Source organism: Pecten maximus, chromosome 8 (genome assembly GCF_902652985.1).
Source record: "Pecten maximus chromosome 8, xPecMax1.1, whole genome shotgun sequence".
NCBI lineage: Eukaryota > Metazoa > Mollusca > Bivalvia > Pectinida > Pectinidae > Pecten > Pecten maximus.
In genome coordinates, this window is record NC_047022.1 from 35,887,898 (window position 1) to 35,905,305 (window position 17,408).

General features: G+C 36.0%; 1 pseudogene; it reads left to right on the forward strand.

Annotated features, from left to right (window-relative positions):
- The first annotated feature begins 1,915 nt into the window (after nt 1-1,915).
- Nucleotides 1,916-17,111, forward strand: LOC117332296 (annotated as a pseudogene).
- Nucleotides 17,112-17,408: the final 297 nt, after the last annotated feature.

Below are 17,408 nucleotides of genomic sequence, written 5' to 3' on the forward strand. Positions count from 1 at the left end.
CCTGAACACAAACATAATATGTGGTGAGTAGCCCATATAACTGCATGTGTTTAACAAAATAAATACATCAAACTAAGATAGAGATCCAACAATGACCTCAAACTTAAAATCAATTTCTATATGATTACAATTCTATGTTAAAAGTTACATGTTTACACCTGATCAAGATTTATTAAGTACATGACTATATATAGCTACCCTACGGTGATGACATGGGGATGGTGGGTGGTTACGATTCAACGACAAATGGAATACTTGTATAAACTTCACGTGCTGTCCCTTTCACAATTCCAATTTTAACTGTTCTATTATATTTATTTGGCTCTCATTGGTCGATTCTGATCACGTGTTACCTACGACTACTAAATTTGCATATACGCAAAGATGTAAACAAACCACTGTCTATTCATCTAGTAAGCCACTATCTATATTCTATTATACCTGATCAGACTAATAGAAGAATTTGATAATAAAAATAACCTGTTAGTTGATAACCAGTAGCTAGCAATAAATATATATATGTGTTGTGTATAAACTCAAATTAAACAAATTTCCATTATACTAGGATATCGTAAGTCAATAACGTCATTAAATCCAACCCGACAAGCCATTTACATACTAAACTATTATAACGAAAGTCAATAACGTCATGAAATCCAACCCGATAAGATATGTACATACTATGCTAACATACCGGAAGTCAATAACGTCATGAAATCCAAATCGACAAGCCATTTACATAATATACCCGCATACCGAAAGGCAATAACGTCATGAACAACAAGCAACAGATCTTGAAAGAAGGAAGAAAAAAGATGATGATTAAAATTCCAATTTGGTAAGGCGGGAATTATGAATTTTAGATATGAATTATAGCATGTAAAAAAATTTAAAAAAAAAAGTAAAAGGAATGGAAATAGAAGCGTTGAACTGTTTTTGTATGGTATGATTTGTTTCTTACAAAGCTGTGGTATTAAAATAGAAAATAATAAAATTGGAAATTGGAAACACTTTGATCAGTAAAGCATGATAACTTTGATATTGGTTTTGGAGATAATTATACACGTTTCAAAATGGTTTTGGCTATATCGTGTACTGGCCATAATTGAACAGACTACCATAAAATATGTATGACGTCATCATAGACAACCTACTGTTATTCATAAAGTCATACCTTGTTACCAAAACTATTGTTGTACAAAGCATCTGAAGATTGAATATGAAAGCGCTCATGCTTTATTGAAGAAAAACATTTCAGATTTTATAACATGTATACAATGTATATGGACCGTTGGTTGGAAATGTGCCAAAACCCTGTGATTTTTTATATCCCCGAGTTGTCCTAAAGCCTAAAAAAATCTTATTTGACCCCCTTCTGAAAATTACGTTCAGGCAAAAGTGAAATTCAACTGCGATAGCCACCATTCTGCCGCTCGGATCCAAATGGTAGAGCGCAAGCTTTGTAACCAGGCGCCCTGTGCTCGACCCGTCGATACAATGGTTACTTAGGACTGTTACTATTTCACGATACTAGAAATGGGAAAATTCCACAGAGCTTGCTAATATATCGTATTACATGGAAGTAAATGTATATCTTTGTTATTGTCTTACAGAAAGATGAACGGAAATCACTACATTGGAGCTCATGCATTTGACAACTTGATGGTTAATGATGGTGCAATTTTGGATAGGGATGACCTGAAAGCGATATATTACCATACTGGCTATACTATAAAGGAAATCATCGGATTTATGGCTTTTCGTCATGATACAGCTGTTAGTGAAAGACAAGTCCATCGCATACTTAGGAGGATGAATTTGCATTAACGAAACAACGAATCACCACTAGAAGATATAGTGAGAATAATACTGCAAAGAGTTGTCAAATACCCGACAGAATATCGGCTGCAGGGCAATGAGGAGACGGTTACTAAATGATCATGACATTAACGTCTCATCACAAACGGTAATGTTAGCTCTATCAGTACTGGATGCTGAAGGTGTACATGCTCGCAGTCGTCATGTTTTTCGGCGGCAGCACTACCTCAGCAAAGGTCCAAACTTTGCTATCCATATTGATGGTTGGGATAAATTGAAACCCTATGGCATTTCCATTCATGCAGCCATTGATGGATTTTCTAGACGAGTCGTTTGGTTGAAAGCTTGCAGCTCTAACAAAAACCCAGAATATATTGCACATTTTTACATGAATTATGTTCGTGAGATAAATGGTGTGCCATATATCATTTATGCTGATAAAGGGACAGAGAACTCCATTGTGCGTGACCTCCAGTATGCACTTCGTTGGAACCACACTGACCCCTTTCATGGACTCTCTAGTTTCATACATGGCTCTCCTCTCATAAATACACGAATCGAAAGATTCTGGAGGAATCTTCGTTGTATGTGTGGGCAAACATAGATGGATTTGTTCAAATCAATGACAGAGCATGGGATACTGGACACAACTGACGAGGTTCATCTGCAATGTATTAGGTATTGGTTCTTACAGCTGGTGAATGCAGTAGAAATGCAGAAGGTCCTTTTGGAAAGCCAGATGTTCTCTATTACCAACCAGAAGTATTTGCAACAAAGGATTTTAGAATGTCCCTACCAGGACATGTTGATGGGATTATGCAAGAGTACTGCCAAGCTCCAACAGCAAATAGTGTCAGTGATGAATTTCAAGCTCTTGCAGATCACATCATCCAAGAAAACATATTGCACTATCCACCAACCTCAAGGGACGAAGCTCTTGAACTTTTTTGCAATATGATTATTTATATTGATGAAATGGATGGTCACAATTGATGCCATCATGTTTTATTGTCATAGATCTCTCAAAACGTCAATGCTGAAGGACTAGTGCATATTCTGAAAAGTTGTATGTGATTGAGATGACAGTGTTTTAAGTTCCTGTGAGATCTGGCCCCGGTTTGACAAAAAATCTTAAGTACGTTCCAATGCTCAAATTTGAGAATAGCCAATGAAAATGACGTTACATGGTCTAACGTCTTTGATTGGTTGTTCTTAAATTAAAGCATGTATGTTGGTAAGGTATAATCAGTAGCTTAAGGGTTTAGTGTGTCGGCCATCTTAGAACAGTAAACTGAGATCACACAATATATCAAAAAATGAATTTATCCAACAATGATATTTCATGAATTCATGAAATGATAGTGTTGGAAAAATTTATTTTTCAATATACTTGGTGATCTCGGTTCACTTTTCCAATATGGCCGACACATAAAACATTTTTACAATGACCAACTTTGAAGGTTATATTATGTAGAATAATGATAATTATATAACATGTAATGGGCAAGTTCATTGAAACCACACAATAGGGATAGGCTCTATTCACGCATCCGTCATTAAATTAGAAAACGAGGCTGAGGGGGTGCTTCCCTGACAACATAGCAGATTTAACAGGTGACTTTTTTTATCACATTATTGTTTATATTCAGTGAATACCGGTACATGTACATCCATGTAATATTTTTGCTATAGAACACTACCAAGGTAGTTTAATATAGCTTATAATGACACGCGCTGTATTATGTCATATTCTACCACGTTTGCTATGCAACGCCAGTTTTGATTGGTTTAAAACCATGTATGATTTCCCAGTAATATACTCTCGTGTCAATAATACACGCTCGTGAGTCACGGCTGTTACAATCTTTCCACTCCAAAATCGTGCATTTGTAAACAAACATGGCGGCGCCAAAACGTTTGAACGTCGGAGACCGTGTATTTTACAACGAAGAAATTTGCTAGATTGTTAATTTCTATCAACCCAGAGCAGACTTTGCTAAACAATATGTTGTAAGGTCAATTTCCACAGGCAACCTTTGGAGAGCGTCGATTACAATAAACGTGTTATGATGAATTCGTACGTCTTTCTCTTTGTGTCTTTCACGGTGAAAAGGCGGATTGAGAGTTCTTGGCTTGGGGTTGACGTCAGCTTTTGAATATTCATTAGCACGCGCGCCTTATCGTTTCGAAGCGACACATTTCTCGGGGTTTTATTTGCCGTTTTTCTATTAGGAAGAGGTAGATCTCAGAACTTAACAGTGCATGGTAGAATAGAAATAATCAACTTTGACTCGTGTATTGTTGCAGGATATACAACTCGGTCTCGGATATTTTGCGGCCTTCGTTATTAATTTAATTGCAAACTATCCACGTCATCGTCGTATATCCTGCAACAGAACACGAATCATCGTTAATTATTTCTTAAATAATGAAAATCAAAGATGTTGTAAGTGACTCCAATTTTGACACATAAATGTACATTTTCTGCAATATTTGCCCGAGTAAGTGATCATGTAATAAAATTCAAAAGGTCTTAAATTGTTTCTATTTGATATGCGATTTATGAAACAGGAGGTTTGCTTAAATAAAAGATTCTTATACTTATTTAATAAATTTAAATATCCAATGGGAATTCATATCAAATACTATAAACACTATATATATATACAGAGAGAAAATCAAGTAGAGGTATGATAAATTTAGTATAGATACTTGTCTCTACCACATCAGCTACTGATGATTTTTTTTCTTGCACACTTAAGCATTTATTTATCTTGCAAAACCAAAACGTGGACTGCTATCTGTACCATAATTTGTCCTGTCAATTTATGAAGGCTTAATTATTTATTAATAAAAACACAAAATACCAAATTGATGCTTAAACAATTTTAATGGATTTCAACACACCAATTGTAAAGAGACATGAAACAACCATACTACCTGGTATGATTAGCACTGAATGTACTCTGTCAAATGTGCAGATGCTTTAATATTCATAATGTCTAATTGGTAACTGTCATGTTGCTGATCAGACTTGCTTACCTAGCTCAGAACTGAACATCAAATATTTATATAGTTAAATGTTGCAATATTACTCCATAAACAAGATATCCCAGATAGATCTTGGCGCCGATCATCATTTGATCTTTATTTGTTCTTTAAAAGTTTGATCTTTTCCCTTTTTGCAATAATAATATTAAATGGATACAATCCAAGATGGCTGCCTGTCGGCCATGTTGTTTTTCTGATCGACCCCAAAATAAAACGGGCACAGTTAGGGACCGAGAGGGACCTACTTATGAAATTTGAGAAATATCCATCCAGTACTCAGGAAATAGCAATAACAAACTCTCGTTGCTCAAATCCAAGATGGCTGCCTATCGACCAATTCGTTTTTCCAGATCAGCCCGAAAATCAAAAGGGCACAAGTAGGGACCAAGAGGAACCTATATAAGAAATTCGAGAAAGATCCAGCCAGTACTTCTGAAGAAATAACAATAACAAAAATTGTTTACGGACGGATAGACGGACCACGGACGAAGGGCAATTTGATTAGCCCACCATCTGATGATGGTTGGCGAACAATGAACATACACGTTTGAATATCTATATTTTGGCAATAACGTAATAAAGTGATAACACTATTTCTTGACAAGATAGTTTTCTTGAAAACTGACAGAAAATAGGTTAATGTAAGCCCACAGAAAAACTAAATGACAATATGGTAAAATCTACATTAAACAAATCATTCAAAAGAAACATTCTGTTTCATGATTTTGGCACATGGCTAGGTATTTTATGAAATCCAGGTAGGTAATATTACACATCAGAAGCATCTAGGGTTTACGTAAATCAACATTGTAATTAGACAGCCCATATAAACTGTATTTTTGAAAAGATCTCTAAAATAGTATATGTCTTCAGAATGTAAAACATATTGTATACCACATTTATCACACCTATACTATAGTATACATGTGTTATATGGAATAATTGTACAAGACAAGAAAAAAACCTCTTGGGATATATCCTGCTTAATGTTATTCGTATAACTAAAGGTATAAGTAAAAGTACAAGCCATTGTATCGAGTATAAAATGAAATAGGATGGGGTAGTTTACAGAAAAGACGGATAAAAATAAACACGTCTTCTTAAAAGTAGCAAACAAAATACATGTACTCAAAAGCTATCTACATGAAATTACTCAACCTTATGTAATAAACAGACCAGAAATACCCACAGTGTTAGTCACTCAATAATTGTTAATGTGAATCGTTCTAGAACCACGCTATGTGGTAATATTTTCCAAAATAGGATGAACATATGGAATGGTGCTAATAATAGCTTCATCAATATCATTAATCTTAGTACATTCAACAGTGTAATGCAAAAGACGGTTGTACGAGACACAAGGCAAAATGTATCGACCCCTGTATTAAAACATTCTAATAAAAGTAAAATGTAATATATTAATGTGTAAATTAAGACATGGTTCTAGACAACTTAACTATGCTCTGCTAGGGAACACCATACAAATAGTCCAAACATCCCTTCTTGTCACGCAATTGAAAAATCTTACCATTTCCGTTTTTGAATGTAAATATTTATAAACATTATACTCATCTTGATTGGCAACCTGGTAAAAAAATGTCACGATACTTTATGTGGTCATGACACCCAAGGTATGATGGAATAATGTAACTCAGCAATGACAATCATGTATGAAACAGCAAAATAGCGTATAAACAACTAAAACCTAGGCCAATATAAACATATGTTGTGTTAATGAGTGTGTGTTCGGGATTTCCAAGTGTCTTGATTTTTCTTGCTTTTTGTGTGTTTGCGTGTACATGTGGTTTTTTTCCATTTTTCTTTCGGGTATCGTTCATTTTCTTTTGATTTCTTAAATCATCTCAAGACGTAACAGTAATTATCTACATCACACAATGCATTTTATCAACATACATCTGTGCATGTATCAGATATTCTTGATTTCATGTTGCCATAGCAAAAATGTAATGGATGATGTTCAAGATATTCAATTTGATTGGGTTTATCCATAACGGTACATTTAATTTGTGTAGACATATATTTAACAACAATATTAAGTATATCGTTGTACTTTGTATGATGTGTTTGTTGTAATTGATTTATTATCTAAAATAGTACATGGGATGGAAGTGAAAAGCAAATTTGTAAAAACAAAATTGAGCCAAGGTGTCAGATGAGTTAAAACATAATCTGAACATCGCATTCAATGTCTTCAAACATTAAGATTATGCTGGAAGCCATGGAGTATGTTGCTCAATTCTTTTGCTCAATCAGTAAAACATACTTTAAATGAAATCGTCTTTACGTGTATATGTTTTACTTCCACTCGATAATAGATTTTTTAAGTATTGCCGAGGGAATATATCAATCCCTGTGTACATCGAGGACGGTGTGATATTTAGTCCTTGCAAAGAGTACAGCTCATAATCTGTTCCGCACAAAGGCAGCTAGCATACTTAAACCACTATCCCCTGAAATAATGAGTATATGAGTATATCCCTTCTCGCCAATATTTAGAAATCCAGCAGATGCTTCAGAAAACCTTCGTGTTGGTCGTTTTTAGTTTTTGGTCTATGTGTATAACATTACCCGACGTTTCTATTATGTTGTGTGAGTAACGTTTCTTAGTCTTCCCTTTCACACTGTCCGTATCAGAAGCAACAAACAAGTCGAAATATTTCCATAGAACATCCAGTGACAGTTTTGATCGACCACTGCCGTCATTTGTCATATTTGGGGTGTTCGTGTGACGTACACAGGCTATCTTGTCCTCATCCGAGGACAATACTTGTGTTATTGACAAGCAATATCGGGCGTGGTAGTCAGGTTTACCAGATATTCCGAAATATCTAAATCAATATTCAAATGTTTAGCGAAGTTAGAAACTTCACAGACAGATTTGACTACCTCCTCCTTTTGTTTTGCGTTAAACAGGTTGAATACATTAGTCTCCGTTTTGTTCTGAGAGATGCGATGGAAGTCTCCTTCTTGATTCACTAAGGTACACCAAAAGTCCTTCGGGCTAAAATGTATTCCAAGATATTGAGCGATTCTTAATAGTTGTGATGGAACGTTTTCTTTCAAATGTTCGTAAAGGACAATCAGATTGTTCCCTTTAAATCGCTTCATCCAGGATATGTATACGGCTTTCCACGCAGGAAGTTGTGTTTGTACGTGTGAAGTCCATTCTGAAATGTAATATACATAATTATACCACGACATAACACTAATTCAAAAATGTTACTAATGTTGTTTAATTTAGAATATGAATAAAAAAAAGTAGCTCTAAATAAGGAAACCAAACTAAGTGCCTAAAAGGAAGTGTTAAACAATTTATCGTTTTGCATGTTGTATTAATAAAGATGATTTTTTCTTTCTTATGTATATAATAACAATTCAGAGGTTGATAACTGAATGGACACAGACATGCTTCATGTAGTGCGCTACATTAAGAATACGTTGAATAGCTACGGTAATAAATAGTGTCGATAATTCGAGCTTTGTTAGCCTTTCTCCAGAAACAATCCGGGTATTTTTTCTCTGGATGTCTTGTTCCTCCATTAGAGATAGCTACAATATCACACAATTGTCTTGTCCAATATCCGATATATATACTCCTTGTCAATTGAATGCTTCCTCAAAATACCAAATAAGTCATGTATCCATCACAAAGAGTTGCTCCCCCTTCTCCTGATTAACGGTTCTACGTTCATTTCTTACCAATAAAAGTCACTTTAATGATCGGTTATATATATTGTCCAATCTAATTGACTATTTATTTCAGCAAATATAATGCATCAACATTAATAATACCATGTCAAAATGAGCCAGGCTTCAACTATTATATAGTAACTTCTTCCGACAGTAATCAGCCATGTAAAAATGAATTAAAAGCACGATCATCGAGGCGGCTATAGCCCGTGTATTCATTAGTGAAACGGCATAAAATAAAACTGGTAGCATATGGTATAAGGAAATTAGTTTTTGTTCCTCACAGAAATTCGATTGAGACGGTAAAAAAACACTTTCGGGAACAATAACACAAAGTGTTCCGGACGGGAAATATAGCAAGATTCAGAAACAATTCATGAAACTAAAATCAAGGAACATGTATGTATCAAGGTATAATCGGCATCCGTTCTTTAAGAAGTTTTCTTAGAAGTTATATTTCAATGGCGATACAAAAATCTGGAAGTGATGTCTACTAAATGACTAATGTCGTCGATGAAGCAGAAAATTATTGGCCTTCTGACACACCACTCTGGCTTTGTCATGTGTATACATATAAATATATTTCATATACTGTATACCTGGCAATTTTCGCCCCAGGTTGTTTTCGCTATTGATCAACACAAAACATACATATTGTATTCGCCCCGTTTTAAATTCTAAATGATTTTCAAGAAATATCATTACCCTCGTTTATAAAATCGAAACATTCCGTTCGGAATTCTCAATACAGTTACACTCGGGACTTATCGAGTTCCCCAATTGTCTTACCGGCATGAGATGTGAAATGTATTCAGGTGTGAAAAAAACGTTTACCGGTGCTCAGATTTTCCTTTAGTCCTTACTGATTCAAGTAGTATCGGATATGCATAGATGATGTTTAGCAATAACGATCAATCGTAAGTATATCGCGCCGTGACTAATGACTGACAAGTCTTTTCTCTTGTTCACAGGTATATACATTTGGCCTAGTTGATGAATCCTATAATTCAGCTTGAAATTTCGCCTTCATCTTTAACTCGCCCTATCATCGATGGGCGGAAATTGCGAAATTTAAACGAGGGCGAAAATTACCAGGTATACAGAAATAGTGTACGGATGATTTAGCTAGAGTTTAATTTACATTTTACATTTGCAGGATAATGTACTTTTCGTTGAAAGACCGACTGGATATTTAACGTTATTTTAAACATCTGCTCGAAATTTCATGGAAGATTAGAGTAATTGGTTTTTAGGTCATCTGACCCAAAGGGTCAGGATGACCTATAGCCATCGTGCTTCGTCCGTCGTCGTCCGTCGTCCGCCGTGCGTAAACTTTTTCTTTCAAAACGCTACTCCTCCCTTAACCCTTGGGTGGATTACTTCCAAATTTGGTTTGAAGCATCATCGGGGGAGGGCAATCATATTTTAAATAAACGAGGCTGGTCTGACTCCTGGGGCCCGAGGGGCGGGGCCCCAAAAAGGGAACTTTGGTGAATATTTGCTATAAAATCCTACTCCTCCTTTACCCTTGGGTGGATTACAACTAAATTTGGTGTGAAACATCATCGGGGGAGGGCGGTCATATTTTATATAAATGAGGCTGATGTGACCCCTGGGCCCTGAGGGGCGGGGCCCCAAATAGGGAACATTGGTGAATTTTTGCTATAAAATCCTACTCCTCCTTAACCCAAAAGAGGATTATTACAAAATTTGGTGTGGAACATCGTAAGAGGAGGACAATCATATTTTATGTAAATGAGGCTGGTCTAACCCCTAGGGCCTGAGGAGCGCGGCCCCTAAAGGGGAACTTTGGTGAATGTTTGCTATAAAATCCTACTCCTCCTTTACCCTCTTTGGTGGATTTCAACCAAATTTGGTGTGAAACATCATTGGAGGAGGGCAATCATATTTTTAGGTCATCTGACCCAAATTAAAGGGTCAGGATGACCTATAGCCATTGTGTTTCGTCCGTCGTCGTGCGCCGTGCTCACTTTTCCATTCAAAACCCTACTCCTCCTTAACCCCAAGGCTGATTACTTCCAAATTTAATATTAAGCATCATTGGGTGAGGGCAATCATATTTTATATAAATGAGGATGGTCTGCCTCCTGGGGCCCGAGGGGCGGGGCCCCAAAAGGGGAACTTTGGTGAATTTTTGCTATAAAATCCTACTCCTCCTTTACCCTTTGGTCGGATTACAACTAAATTTGGTGTGAAACATCATTGGGGAAGGGCGGTCTTATTTTATATAAATGAGGCTGGTGTGAGCCCTGGGGCCCGAGGGGCGGGGCCCCATAAAGGGAACTTTGGTGAATTTTTGCTATAAAATCCTACTCCTCCTTAACCCTTTGGTCGATTTCATCCAAATTTGGTATGAAACAGCATTGCGGAAGGGCGGCCATATCTTATATAAATGAGACTGGTGTGAGCCCTGGGGCCCAAGGGATGGGGCCCCAAAAAGGGAACTTTGGTGATTTTTTGCTTTAAAATCCTACTCCTCCTTAACCCTTTGGTGGATTTCATCCAAATTTGGTGTGAAAAATCATTGGGGGATGGCAATCACAATTTTTATAAATGATGCTTGTGGGGCCCCTTAGGGACAGAAGAGTGAGGCTCCAAAAGGAGAGCTTAACAAAAATTTTGCTTTAAAATCGTATTCCTTCTTAATGCCTTTATTGATTACAACCAAATTTGGTTTGAAATATTTGAACGGAACAGCAATCATAATTTATATAAATGAGACAGGTCTGAGCCCTTGGGAAAGAAAGGGTGGGGCGCCCAAAAGGAGCACTAAGGTTAAATATTGCTTTTAAATGCTACTTCTCATTAATGCCTTAATTGATTACAACAATATTTAGTATGAAACATCATTGGGGAAGGGAAATCCCTAATTGATATAAATGAGGCTTGTCCGACCCACAGGGACATGCCCCAAAAATGGGAACTTGGCTGAAATTTTGCTTTAAGATGTTTCTGCCTGCGTATAAATAATTTATGGTAATGATGCTGGATTGAGGGGTGTGTCCCTGCTGTAAGTGTTTGCCAGATGACTGTTAAGGCCCATGGGCCTCTTGTTATTGTTTAACGTCCTATCAACATCGAAAGTCATTTAAGGCAGGCCTCCCCTTTGTGTGTGCTTAGTTATCAGCAAGACAGATTAAAAACGTAAATTTCTTATTAGCCCCCTACCGCTGCGTCCATCCCTCCTACCGTTCTTTCCATACATTATCTTTATGGCCTACACTTTTCCACATTGGCACTTCATACTTGTTGTATGAGGTGGTGTGTCGCGTGTTTTGTGACCTTTTTCGCACATAAAATAAAAATGCTAAATGTATTGCCTACATCAAAGAAATATGTTGCCTGGGCTCTAGCGCATACAGTTCTTAACACTGACACTTCTTACTGAGGGCATGTTGAGCGCCAAAAGTAGGTAGCTCTATAGAACATCGACGAAACCGACATACTTTATAGCTAAACAATGTACTTAAATTGAGCCCATGTACACGGAAATAAGCATCCATAGACTTTCTACCATGAATGTTTGTAATATTTCAGATATTAAGTTTCTATTCAGTATGACCCTGTTATGCACATTCAAGGTGTATTATTTTTAATACAATTAATTTGATTCGGGTATCAAATCTCTCGAATTTAGAAAGCAGTAACAACATAATACGCTTGAATTGAAAAATACCACATGGAATTAACTTACTAAGTTATACTGTCAGTTCAAATAAGTACGGTTGATTTTACATCGTAAAATTGGCGATATCATTGAACAAATTAGTCACATTGTCTCTTTGAATATTACGTTTTTTCATCTGAATCTTGTTATAAAATTGGTAATAATACTAAAATTAATACCAAGAACTGCTCTCAGATAATTGATAGATGTCACCAGATCCAATTTCATAGTTAAAGTACACTACTTATCAGTAAATATCGATTGGTTTTATCTACCATCTATTCACTTTTGGCATATGACTTCACATTTGTTTGGGAATTCCCTGAAAGTGGATTTATTTTAATTATTCTGATACAAAACTGGATTCAAATTATAATACCAATCATATCAAATATGCCTTATTTATGTTAGATAATTAAAAAAATGAAGTTCAACCGTGTCATGCGGCCAAGTCATCACTATACTAAGACACGTGTACATTGTAGTAACACTTAAGTGACAAATGCCATGACACGATTATCTCTGTAGAGTAATATAAGAGAGGCACGTCAAGCACTGAAATAATTTTGAAATTTCCACTTATACATATATAATAATATAATCCTAATATGTTCAGTATGTGATCAACATAATCTGGCACGTGTAGCTTATTTGATATAGAGTTTAACAAACACATTAAATGATTTCAAATTCCATTCAGTTATAGGAATATCAGATTATTCAACTAATTTTTGAAATCACTATGCTTCATGTATATTCAAAGGTCCATACTAGGGTAACCCAGTAAAAAAGACAATAAACATTATTACTTACCTGACGATAAAAACAATGACGTGTCTGCAAAACCTTTATGTTTTTCAAATATGTTCCGTTCTGACAGAGACTTGCCTTCTTGTTCCCCATATTTGAAATGAAAAAACGACTTCAAAGCGTACAATGGGTTCCGTATGATTATTACGGCTCTATTCAAAGGTTCCATTGCTAACGCAGATGACCAGTGGATTTTGTAGACGATACAGGCTTTTGCATGATTTCCCCCAGCGCTAACTGGTTCTCCTTTTACGACTTTATTCAAAGGCGTGCATGTATAAATTCCTACAACACACGTGTATATACCTCATATATTAATCATTGAAATAAAATTTCGCAAGTATTTGACAAATTTCTTCTAGTAATCATAGTTTTATCAGGATATATTGATTGATCTCATGTGCATAAACATAATTTTGTAATATACAAGATAAACTCATGAACACAAAGGACTAAATACAGAAGACCAATCGACAACTGTCGACGTTCTATCGTCAAGTCGATAACGATTTATCAAAAAGTCGATGCCGCCATCAAGATATACCACAAAGGTATAATGACAAGGATAGGGTTATGATTCTCCACGAGCAATACATTTCTCCTTCCTAAAATCGTCAAGGCTGGTAACCCCGGCTTACCTATTATCCATTCCACTTTCACTGTCGAGATCCTACCATCTTATTTAAAAGAAACAATGGCCTATTTTTAAAAGGACAATATATATGCAACAACCTGATGATACACTCTTAGCATGGATGTGATCATTCTCTCCACCAACATCACACATAATGACGGCATAATCGCTTGCAGCTTTGGTAACTGGAAAAAGCATCCTTCAACAGATATATTGGCGGAACATCTTAAGTCTGTTCTCACATGGAACATTCAACGGACATGACTACCTTAACCCGAAAACCTGTTCAACACTCGTCAACGGACAATCATATACGGATTTATACATTTATGCAATATTGATATGGACAGAACCTTGCCATTCCTACTGAAGAACAGTTTTTTCTCCTAATGGTTTCCACCCACTCGGAGTGGTTTCCAGCGCGACATTTTTGCCCCCCAGACGGCGCTGCTGCACAAGGGGGTATCACTCTCCTGTAAAGGAGGCGCGATCTGGTCTCTTCGATGTAGCCGCCGGTCCCTTTTATATCACATAGGCTTATAGGAGCCTAATCCTAGTCTAGATGGTGAAGTACTGCTGTGTACCCGACGTTCGTGTGCAAAGCACACTTTTCAACAAAGTGATTTCAAGGAAACCTTATTTGGTATGAAAAACGGCAATCATTCGATTTTCTTATTATCTATTTCAATCATTTGTTATTTGATTTATTTATACAGCGAACAGTTCAGTCTCTATACGGTAGGACTAAATTAAATTGTGCTTGAGTTGTTTAGAAGTCCCAACTCCGCGTACATTCAATTCATATCCTACTGAACACTACAGTACAGTTTTGGTAAAACATCATGATTATGTAATAGGAAGATCGTATGTTATTGAAATAAAACCGAACCCATTTGGACAGCTGATATCGCATCATTGTTCGTTTACACTGTCGTGACAAGAAGGTCCTAAATTCGTGGATCCTTCAGAAGGCCAAGCCAGATAAATATTGTTATCGCAGTATTAACTCAATTTTGAGCATGTTTTTACTGACAGAAACTATTTATGATTTACAAATAATGTGTCTTATGACTGTTAAGTCATAATAAGGTTAACAAACAACTCAAGCTTAATATAATAAAAAAAAAAACTGTTTGCAAATTGTAGAATTGAATAACAATATCCTGTAAGAATTAATACAGGAAATTGCTATACTTCTTTACTCGGAAAACACAAATTTTAGATCTTGTTCCTGGCTTGCTGAATCTTGAAGATATGATATGAATACTTGATTTATTAATGTACTACTTCTGTATACATGTATGGCACAGTCCAGAGTTCATGATGGCATGTACATGATAAGTAGTACTTTCACAATATATGATTTTTTTAATACAGATAAACAAATCTGAACACAACTAATGGGTATAACAGTTTAACATTACTATATGTATATAGATTGTTCATGAGGGCTTACATTATTAAATAAGAGCTATCCAACATGAACGACATGCATAATGTCCCCTCCTATATAAAATTCAGTTAAAGACCCAGTGTGGCAATGAAGTAAAGTAAAGATATAGTTTTTGATAAACTAACATTAAACTGTTGTTGTTCTATGATTTATTTGTTATATTTGTTCGTGTTGCTTTGTGGTTTTTCTTCTTTTTTTCCCAGTGATACAGCAACATCATCAGAGAGAAGAGGTAGGTTAATCTACTATTGAATCAAGTATATAAAACGTGAAAAAAATTGTCTAGCAGGTATGTTAAGGAGTTGAAATAAACATAAAATTTAGGAAGTGATTGCATATATGGATAAGAATTTAGAACTAATCTGTGATGTTGCTGAAAAGTATATCAACAAAACAAATATTGTAACCGTTTGTCTGGCAACACAGTGGAAAAGCCACTGCTTTTATTGAAATAGTATACTGGTAATTAAGAAGTCCAGATTTCAACTTCGCATTACAGAAACTTATTGTGAAAAAAAAGTATTACTACAATGTATATTTCTTTTGTAAAGTATGTAACTTTTTCAAAAGTAAATGTGGTAGCAAATCTGATTCAAGTGAAAATAATGCAAAGCAAATTATTTTCTGTTGGGGAATATAAATGCAAAGAGTATAACTAAGATAGTTGTACATATCAACACTTAATTCTAACCGAAGGCACGAGTTGGCATATTATAGGACGATGAAAAATTATTTACATATATGTATAAGTATTTCTATTTGACATATGGGACTTATTGCCGGATACATAGTGTGATAGCATACTGATAGAGAGCGCAGCTCGAACGGGGGAAGCCCGTTCGCGTAGCGAACTTAATGGTAGAGATGTCTCGGAAACCCCCCCTTTTCCCCCAATATACTTAGAGTTCAAAAACTTTCTCAGTAACCGGAAACAGGAAGTCACGACAGGATCCAGTGTTGCGCAAGACTGTATTCAAAGTCACATTCTCGGGAGATAACAAAATATTAACATTTTAAAAATATGCAAATGTTTGACTTCACACTAGTTAGAATTTGTTAATAAAATTTATCTCGAACAATTTCTTAATTTTTTATATTCTAAACGTAACGGTATAATTTTCAGCGAAAATATTTCCGGTGTTTTACGAGTGCAGCTCCGGTCCGTTAGAGTTGCATACAAGTTTACCAAATATAGCACCGAAAATAAAGAGGACTTCCGAATTTTTTTGTTGTCGTCTGCTGCTCGTCTGCGAGATCTGCTGTCCCGTCACCTTGTCATAGCTAGACTTATTCTACGCTTAGTTTTTGTAGTAAGTTATCTAAATCATAATTCTTGTTGATATATACTTTAATATTATATATCTTATATATATATCTTACGCTAAATAAAGCCATGAAAGCATGTATTTAAATTCACAAGATATTTGAGGCAGTGATACGACCAGTCTGTTTTACATTTCACACCATCGGAAACTGTACTACGTTCCGCATAGATGAAACAAATCACGTGGGATTTACTATTCTAGTAGACTAGATTATGTGTGCTTGTTTCTCGAATTCCATGGGCACCGGGATTGCTGCGCTCTCACATAGGCCATGCCTAAAATTATATTACTATTTCAGGAGAACGTGGCCATCTTAAGGATGGAGTTGTGCCTTCAGTGTTCCCTTTTAGGCCTACATCTGTAGCAAGTCCAAGGGAAAAGCGACAACAAAAGAGGGTTGAGAACAGCAATGCCCCTGGTAACGGCACCATTTTGGACAGTTTAATGGGTGATGTACAGCAGGAGGTGGAACTGCCACCTGGAAATATTGATGACATTATTGAAATTCCTGGTGACGACACGGTCACAGAAACATTCGCTAGCACAGGGGCTCAATGCAACATAATTGGTGATTGTCGCATTCAGAACTACTCTAACAATCCAAAAGGTGTCCAGTATTAGACTGGCTTTGCTAACTATCATCATTTCATGTTTGTCTTTAATTGCCTTGGTCCTGCTGCTAGAGATCTAAATTACAAATGTACATCCCTCTCAGCAGAAGATCAGTTCTTTTTGACAATGATCAAACTACGTCAAGGCTCTGATGATTTTGAGCTTTCTGAGAAGTTTAGTGTTAGTGAGACAACTGTTTCCAAAGTAGTTATCACTTGGATCAACTTTTTGTACTTTCAACTAAAAGAGCTACCTATATGGCCTACTAGGGATACTGTTACAGAACACATGCCCATAGATTTTGGG